General features: G+C 44.1%; 1 non-coding gene across 1 annotated transcript; it reads right to left on the reverse strand.

Annotated features, from left to right (window-relative positions):
* Positions 1-8,397: 8,397 nt before the first annotated feature.
* On the reverse strand, positions 8,398-8,525 carry LOC127485037 (small nucleolar RNA SNORA69). Its single transcript, XR_007912238.1, has one exon. It is a non-coding gene; the product is annotated as a small nucleolar RNA SNORA69 (small nucleolar RNA).
* Between the last annotated feature and the right edge of the window lie 725 nt (positions 8,526-9,250).

Here is a 9,250-nt window from a genome sequence, read left to right on the forward strand (position 1 = left end):
ATATGGATGCCGGTTTGAGACCTGGCTGCTCCTCTTCCAATCCAGCTTTCTACAGTGGCCTGGGAAAGCAGTAGAAGATGGCCCCTGCAGCCACGTGGGAGACCCAAAAGAAGCTCCTGGCTCCTGGCTTCAGATCGGCGCAGTTCCGGCCTTTGTGGCCAATTGGGGAGTGAACCAGCAGATGGAAGACCTCTCTCTCTCTCTCTCTCTCTCTCTGTGTAACTCTGACTTTCAAATAAATAAATAAATCTTTTAAAAAATGTAATCTGAAATGCGAATGGAGCATGCATGAGAGCAGAGGAGATGCACTGAGTGTCAGTGCTCAGTCTCTGGGCAGTGCAGAGAGTGAGCATGCTGACCCATTGGCCAGGCCACCTGGTGTGCACAAGCACATTGGGGGAAGTCCAGGACACCACAGGGCCCAGAGAGGGATATCAGGCCAGCAACCAGAGGGGCAACAGTAGCAGAAGCAGCAGTGGAGCCAGCAGTAGCCACAGCCCTGGAAGAGAGAAGGATCTCTGCATAGGGGCAGTGAGGGGACCCTTGATGAGAGGCAAGCTAGTCCTGTCACCAGAACTTGTCCCTACAGTATCTGCACAAAGATGAACTCTTTAGCCTGCACACTGAGATAGGAACTGCTGGTGCTTAGGCAGTAAACTTTCCCAGGAAATGATTACAAAATAAAAACATACCCTTGGACATTGCAGAAATGTATGTGAAGGACTTCTTAGAATTTGTCAGAGTTTAGAATCTCTGGTTCAGTAAAGTAGTACAACTTTGCAAAGAAATGTCCTCAGGCTTAGAAATAGAGATAGAAATTACATGTAATGTCAACATAATAGACACATCAGACAAAAAAAAAATTAGGATGAATCAACCATTAAAGAGGAAGATAATGGAAAAGTTTTTCCTTGTAATTGGAGATACAGCAGTAGAATACAGACATTCATAGCCGCCTGCAATGCCAGCATCCCATATGGGCATCTGTTCAAGTCCTGGCTACTCCTCTTCTGATTAAGCGCACTGCTAATGGCCTGGGAAAAGCAGCAGACGATGGCCTGACTACTTGGGCCCCTGCCACATGGATGAAGCTCCTGGTTCCTGGCTTTGGCCTGGCCTAGGCCTGGCTGTTACAGCCATGTGGGGAGTGAACCAGAGGACTGAAGATTCTCTACACCCCCATAACTCTGATTTTCAAAATAAATAAATAAAAGAAAGAAAAAAAGAAAGATCCAAAAAAGTTAGAGAAAACATTAAATGCCATTGTATAAATTTATATTTAAAATTAGATTCAGACTTCCATGAAACTAATGTATGAAGTTAAATATTTTTAGAAAAATGTTTGTGCAAGAATCATCAGCTCTAGATGTACTAAAATTTGAATTTTGAAATAATTCATCACAGATATTGTCACTGCCTGCCTACAAAATACTCTTAACAGTGCCAATGACAGTGGTATCAGCAGAAAATCATCCTCAGAATTAAAAACCTATCAAATCTTATTGCAATCTTGTGACTGACATTATTTCCAAGCATTTTGGCACAGTTAAGATGCTGGATGGGGTGCTCACAACCCATATTGGAGTGGCTGGATTCAAGTTGCAGCTCCGTTCTGATTCCAGCTTCCTGTTAATGCAGACCCTGGGAGGCAGTGGTGATGGCTCAGGTAACTGGGTTCCTATCACTCATGTGGGAGGCCTGAAGTGAGTTCCCAATTTCCGGGTTTAGCCAGGCCCAGTTCTGCCCTTTGTTGGCATTTTGGGGAGTTAACCAGAGGATGGAAGTTCTGTCTCCCTGCTTCTCATTTTAAACTGATAAAATTTGCTTTAAAAATGATAAAATATAAATTTTGATGACAAAGTAATTGAATTTGCAGACTAGTAAGCCAGAAAAATCTTATGATGAAGATATATTAATATTTGTTGTAGGGGCCAGTGTTTTGGTGCAGTGTTAAGCCACTGCCATGAGAGCATCAGCTCAAGTCTTGGCTGCTCCACTTCTGATCCAGTATCCTGCTAATGTGCCTGGGAAAACAGCAGATAATGGCCCCTGCAACCCACGTGGGAAACCTGGATGGAGTTCCAGGATCCTGGTTTCTGCCTGGCCCAGCCCCTGTTTTAGCCATCTTTTTTTTTTTTTTAAGATGCATTTATTTATTTGAAAGGCAGAGTTACAGAGAGGAAGAGGCAGAGAGAGAGAGAGAGATCTTCCATTCCGCTGGTTCACTCCCCAGATGGGCACAATGGCCAGGGCTGAGCTAAACCAAAGCCAAGCGCCAGAGGCTTCTTCTGGGTCTCCCATGCAGGTGCAGGAACCCAAGGACTTGGACCATCTTCTGCTTTCCCAGGCCATAGCAGAGAGCTGGATTAAAAGTGGAGCCGCGGAGACTCAAACTGGTGCCCATATGGGTTGTTGGCACTGCAGGCAGCAGCTTTACCTGCTATGTCATGGTGCCCGCCCCAATAAATACATTTAAAAAAAAAAACTCTAAAGAAAAAAATGTACCAGCTAGGACTTTTAATTACACTTTCTCCCCTTTCCCCTGCTTGTTGAACAAGGGGCCCTCCACTTTCACTTTACACCAGGCCCCACAAAACACGTAACAGGGTCTCTCTCCTGCTTGGTGCTGATTGTGAGGTGAACTGGGATAGCAGCTACATAAACAGCCTCACTGCTCTAAACAAACTCCACTGGGAGTAGGGGTAGGCGTGAAGACAGGCAGGATAATAATACAGAAATACAGAAGTCAGTGTGGCTCCTTATCGTTTCACACGAATGGGATCATATTGTTCATTCATATTATGTAACAAATTGCTTTCTTCACTTGACAATATGTCTTGGAGATCTTTCTACAAAAAAGGGAAATGTACCTTCTTCCTTTTACCTGATGCAGGAAATTCCATTGTATGGATGTGTATTACTTTATTATTTCTCCACTCCCCTGATGGGTATTTGAATTTTTTTAGAAGGCATAGTTTCTCCTTTTTTAAAAAAGTATTATATATAAATATATATATATATAATTTTTGAAAGGCAAAGAGACAGTGATTTTCCATCTGCTGGTTCACTCCTCAAATGCCTGTAACAGCTGGGCCAGGCCAAAGTCAGGAGCCAGGGTGGCAGGGACCCAACTGCTTGAGTCATCATCTCCTGTCTCCCAGGGTGTGTATTAGCCAGAATCAGAAGCGAGCGAGGGGGCTGGCGCTGTGGCGCAGCAGGTTAAATCCCTGGCATGAAGCGCTGGCATCCCATTTGAGTGCCAGTTCTAGTCCTGGTTGCTCTGCTTCTGATCCAGCTCTCTGCTGTGGCCTGGGAAAGCAGTAGAGGATGGCCCAAGTCCTTGGGCCCCTGCACCCACGTGGGAGACCCAGAAGAAGCTCCCGGCTCCTGTCTTCGGATTGGCACAGCCGATCGGTTGCAGCCATCTGCGGAGTGAACTAGCAGATGGAAGACCTCTTTCTCTCTCTCTCTCTGCCTCTGTCTGCAACTCTTTCAAATAAACAAAATAAATCTTTAAAAACAAAAAACGAGCGAGGACTTGAACTCAGACACTTTTCATATGGAATGTAGGTATTCCAAACAATATCTTAAACACTGCACAAAAAAACCACCGCTGAAGTAGTTCTAATTTTTCACTGTTGCAGAGCTGCAGTGAACCTTCTGGTAGGGCTTCCTGGTGCTGACATGTTTCTCCAGGTGAACACTCAAAAGTGGGTTCCAGGTCATGGAGTACAGATATCTTCAATTTTACTAATACTGCTCATTTCCCCTTCAAAAGTATTATGCCAATTACCAATCCCATCAGTGGTATGTTTTGACATTTACTAAGACTCTGACCTTTAAACTGCCAATCTAATGGATGTAAAATGTTAACTCGGGGCCAGGGTTCTGTTGTTTGCAGTGGGTTAAGCCACCACCTGCAACACCAGCATCCCATATAAGCACTGGTTCCAGTTTCACCTGCTCCACCTCTGATCCAGCTCCCTGCTAATGCACCTGGGGAGGCAGCAGAAGATGGCCCAAGTGCTTGGGCCCCTGCCACCCATGTGGGAGACCCAGATGGAGTTCCTGGATCCTGGCTTTGGCCTGACCCAGCCCTGGCTGTTGTGGTCATTTGGGGAGTGAACCAGTGGATGGAAGACCTCTCATTCTTTTTCCCCTCTCTGCCTTTCAAATAAATAAATCTTTAAAAAGAAAAATGTTAACCTATGTTTGTTAATTTGCATTCCCTCATCACTAGTGATGTTGAGCATCTTTTCATATGATGTTTAATGGATATCCTCTGTCAATTGTTTAAAACCTTTGCAGGACCATGCCTCTGTAATAGTGGGCAAAGCCACCACCTTCAGTACTGGCATCCCATATGGGTGCCGGTTTGTGTCCCGGCTGCTCTATTTCCAATCTAGCTCTCTGCCATGGCCTGGGAAAACAGTAGAGGATGGCCCAGGTCCTTGGGCCCCTGCACCCATGTGGGAAGACCCAGAGGAAGCCCCTAGCTCCTGACTTTGGATCAGAACAGCTCTGGCCATTGTGGCCATTTGGGGAGTGAACCAACAGATAGAAGACTTTGACTCTCTCTGCGTCTGCCTCTGTCCCTCTGTAACTCTGCCTTTCAAATAAATAAATAAATAAATAAATAAATATTTTTTAAAAATAAAAACTTTGTCTATTTTTAATTTGACAGGTAGAGCTATAGACAGTGAGAGGGAGAGACAGAGAGAAAGGTCTTCCTTCTGTTGGTTCACCCCCACAAATGGCCACTACAGCCGGCGCTACGCCAATCTGAAGCCAGGAGCCAGGCGCTTCTTCTTGGTCTCCCATGCGGGTGCAGGGGCCCAACCACTTGGGCCACAGCAGAGAGCTAGACTGGAAGAGGAGCAGCCAGGACTAGAACCTGGCGCCCATATGAGATGCTGGCGCCGCAGGTGGAGGATTAACCAAGTGAGCCACGGCACCAGCCCCGCCTATTTTTTCTTGCCATATATCTTTTGAATGAGTCAAAGATAGTTACAATATTATTTAGTACACTGATTCTCAACACTGGTTGTGTATAAGAACCATACTTGGAGATTTATTTAAAATTCAGATACAGAATGTTTATTAGCCTCCTAGGGCAGCCACAATTGATTACCACAATCTGGATGGTTTAAAACAACAAAATTGGGGCTGGCGCTGTGGTGTAGTGGGTAAGACTGCCGCCTGCAGTGCCGGCATCCCATGTGGGCGCCGGTTCTAGTCCCAGCTACTCCTCTTCTGATCCAGCTCTCTGCTTGGCCTGGGAAAGCAGTGGAAGATGGCCCAAGTCCTGGGCCCCTGCACCCGTGTGGGAGATCCAGAAGAAGCTCCTGGCTCCTGGCTATGGATCGGCGAAGCTCCGGGTATTGCAGCCAACTGGGAAGTGAACAGCAGATGGAAGACCTCTCTCTCTCTCTCTTTCTCTCTCTCTCTGCCTCTCCTGTGTATAACTCTGACTTTCAAATAAATAAATAAATCTTTAAAAAAAAAAAGCCACTGCCTAAAAAATAGCTAAAACAACAGAAATGTATTGTCTTATAGTCCTGGAGCCTAGAAGTCTGGAATCAAGGTGTTGGCAGAGGCATGTTCTCTGAAGGCTCTAGAGAGCATCCTTCTTCACTTCTGGTACTTACAGTCCTTGCCATTCCTTGGCTTACAGAACTGTCATTCTGCCTCCCTTGTCCCATGTTGTACTCCTTCTGTCTTAATTTTCCTTTTGTTATTAGGGCCCCAAACATTGGATTAGGGCCCACCCTAATATAGCCTGACCTCATTTTAATATGACTACATCTGCAAAGACCCTATTTCCAAATAAGGTCATGATCACAGATTCCAGGTGAACATGAACTTGGGGTAACACAATTCATGTACTATATGTCATAATTTTTAAAAATAAATATATTTATTTGAGAGGCAGAGAGAGAGAGAGAGAGAGAGATCTTCAACTGCTGGTTCACTCCCCAAATACCCACAACAGCCCGGGCTAGACTAGGCTACAGTCAGGAGCCAAGAATTCCACCTACTCTTCCACATCGGTGGCAGGAATTCAAGTATTTGAGTCATCATCCACTGCCTCCCAGACACATTAGCAGGAAGCTGAATCAAAAGTGCAGGGAGTTGGTACTTTCATAATTTATCTTTATTAAATAAAAGTTTTGTAAAAAAAAAAAAAAAGTGCAGAGTAGGGGCCAGCACTGTTGCGCTGTGGTGTAGTGGGTAAAGCCGCTGCCTGCAGTTCCACCATCCCATATGGGTGCCCGTTTGAGTCCTGGCTGCTCCACTTCCCATCCAGCTTACTGCTATGGCCTGGGAAAGCAGTAGAAGATGGCCCAAGTCCTCGGGCCCCTGTACCCGTGTGGGAGACCCGGAAGAAGCTCCTGGCTCCTGGCTTCGGATCAGCGAAGCTCTGGCTGTGGCGGCCATTTGGAGGAGTGAACCAGCAGATGGAAGACTCTCTCTCTCTCTGTGTCTCTGCCTCTGCTTTTCTGTAACCCTGCCTTTCAAATAAATTAATTAATTAAAAAAGAAGTGCAGAGTAGCAGGGGAAATGCAGAGGAGCAGGGACTTGAACCTGCACTTTGATATGAGATGCAGACATCCAAAACATCAGATCAACCTGTTGTACTACAATGCCCACTCCAGAATGTTGTATACTTTTTAAAGATCTAATTTTTATTTGAAAGGCAGAGTTACAGACAAACACACACACACACACACACACACAGAGAGAGAGAGAGAGAGAGAGAGAGAGAGAATCTTTTATCTGCTGGTCCACTCCCCAAATGGCCGCAATAGTCAGAGCTGGGCTAATCTGAAGCCAGGAGTCAGGAGGTTCTTTTGGGTCTCCCACGCGGGTGCAGGGGCCCAAGTTCTTAGGCCATCTTCTGCTGCTTTGCCAGGTGTACCAGCAGGGAGCTGGACCAGAAATGGAGCAGCCAGGACTTGAACCAGCACCCATATGGGATGCTGATGCCACAGGTAGTGGCTTTACTCACTATGCCACAGTACCAGCCCCAAGAATATTATATTTTTAAAACATGTTTCACTATATTTTGAAATTTGTTTTCTGTGAGTGAAGTTGAACATGTTTTAATTTGATTATTGTTTATAGCCCTTGCCTATTTTTCTGCTGGAATATGATCTTTTTATTTTTGGTTTGTTGAACTCTCTACTTAGCAGAGCCATTAAACCTTTGGTTATATTATAAATCAAAAATTTTATCTTAAGAAATAATAAAGAAAATATTAAGTTGAAAAAATGTACTTCACTATGTCTGGAATGGAGGCTCAGAATTTCAAATTTTACTTGTAATTTAAGAGACAGATACACACACACATACACAGAGACATCTATATTTATATCTGTTTCTATATCATCTATCTATCTGTCTATCTATCATTTATCTATCGAGAGAAGGGCAAGAGATATTTCTCTCTCCCACTGGTTCATTCTCCAATTACTTGGGCCAGAACCACTGCCTGCCAGGGTCTGCATTAGCAGAAAGTTGGAGCCAGGAGTTGGAGCTGGGCATCAAACCCAGGTGCTCCAATATGGACACAGGCATTTTAACCACTAGGCCAAATGCCCATCTTCTAGCAGCCCCAACTTTGAAAGGTTTTCTGAGTTGGCAAATGATTATGATATTCACTTGAAAAAGTAAACCATGAGAGAATAACCAGAACATTTGTAAAAATTAAAATGATAGAAGACAATTTCTGTCAGACATTTAAAATACTACAAAGATAAAATGATCCAGTTTAGTAAAGAAAAATTAGGCCAATGAGGAAAAATGGATTGCATAAGTAGATTCACAAAGCATAAGATAATTTTTTTTAAAGATTTTATTTATTTATTTGAGAGGTAGAGCTACAGACAGTGAGAGGGAGAAACAGAGAGAGAGATCTTCTATCCGATGATTCACTCCCCAATTGGCCGCAACTGCACCAATCCAAAGCCAGGAGCTTCTTCCAGGTCTCCCACGAGGTTGCAGGGGCCCAAGGACTGCTATGGCTTTCCCAGGCCATAGCAGAGAGCTGGACTGGAAGAGGAGGAGCCGGGACTTGAACTGGTGCCCATATGGGATGCCGGTGCCGCAGGTGGAGGATTAACCTACTGCTCCACAGCGCCGGCCCCAGCGTAAGATAATTTTATTTATGATAAACATAGCAACTGAAATCAGTGGAGAGTAAGAGGGCTTCTTCCACAGTAGATGATAAAGTGGAAGTATGCTTATCTCATTGTTTTTGGCCAAAATATAGTTCTAGATGGACCAGAAGTAAAAACACAATTCCAGATTAAAATATGAATGTACTTATTTGTATTCTAGGAATGGGGAAGGCCCTTTTATATTTTTTAAGATTTTTTTACTTCTTTTTTATTCAGAATTGTTCATGTCAGTCTGTCATGATTTTACCTGCATTTTAGGCAAAATCGAAAATGAGTAACACAGCTTCTTTCAGCAGGATAATATCAGTATTGCCACAAAATGTAGTATAACTGCAAACTGTTTTTTTTAATTTAGTTTTTTTATTTGAAAGTCAGAATCACAGGGATAGAGGGACAGAAAGATCATCCATCTGCTGGTTCACTCCCCAAGTGGCTGCAATGGCCAAGGCTGAGCCAGGCCAAAGCCAGGAGCCAGGAGCTTCCTCCAGGTCTCCCATGTGGGTGCAGGGGCCCAAGGACTTGTGCCATCTTCCGCTGCTTTCCCAGGCCATAAGCAGGGAGCTGGATCAGAAGCGGAGCAGCTGGGACTCAAACTGGCGCTCATATGGCATGCCAGTGTCGCAGGTGGCAGCTTAACCTGTTATGCCACAAAGCTGGCCCCAGTGAAGGCCATTTTAAACTCAGGTATCATAAGGAAAATATTAGTGAATTTGACTACTTAAAAGGTCAGAGTTTTGTGATGCAAAAAAATCATAAACATTCATTAATTGTGACAGATACTAATATGATATTAATGGAGAAATGGGGTGAGAATATATGTGAATTCGTTGTATTATTGCCCCAGAATTTTTGTTTTGTAAATTTAAAACTATTCTGAAATAAAATTCTAAATAAAGTTAAAAATAGAAAAGACAAAACTTAGAAAACATATTTCCAACATATAAGGGGTCTATAAAACATTCATAGAAAATATATTCTATGGGCCGGCGCCATGGCTTACTTGGCTAATCCTCCACCTGTGGTGCCGGCACCCTGAGTTCTAGTCCCGGTTGGGGCACTGGATTCTGTC

The sequence above is a fragment of the Oryctolagus cuniculus genome, chromosome X (assembly GCF_964237555.1).
Source record: "Oryctolagus cuniculus chromosome X, mOryCun1.1, whole genome shotgun sequence".
NCBI classification, from domain to species: Eukaryota; Metazoa; Chordata; class Mammalia; order Lagomorpha; family Leporidae; genus Oryctolagus; species Oryctolagus cuniculus.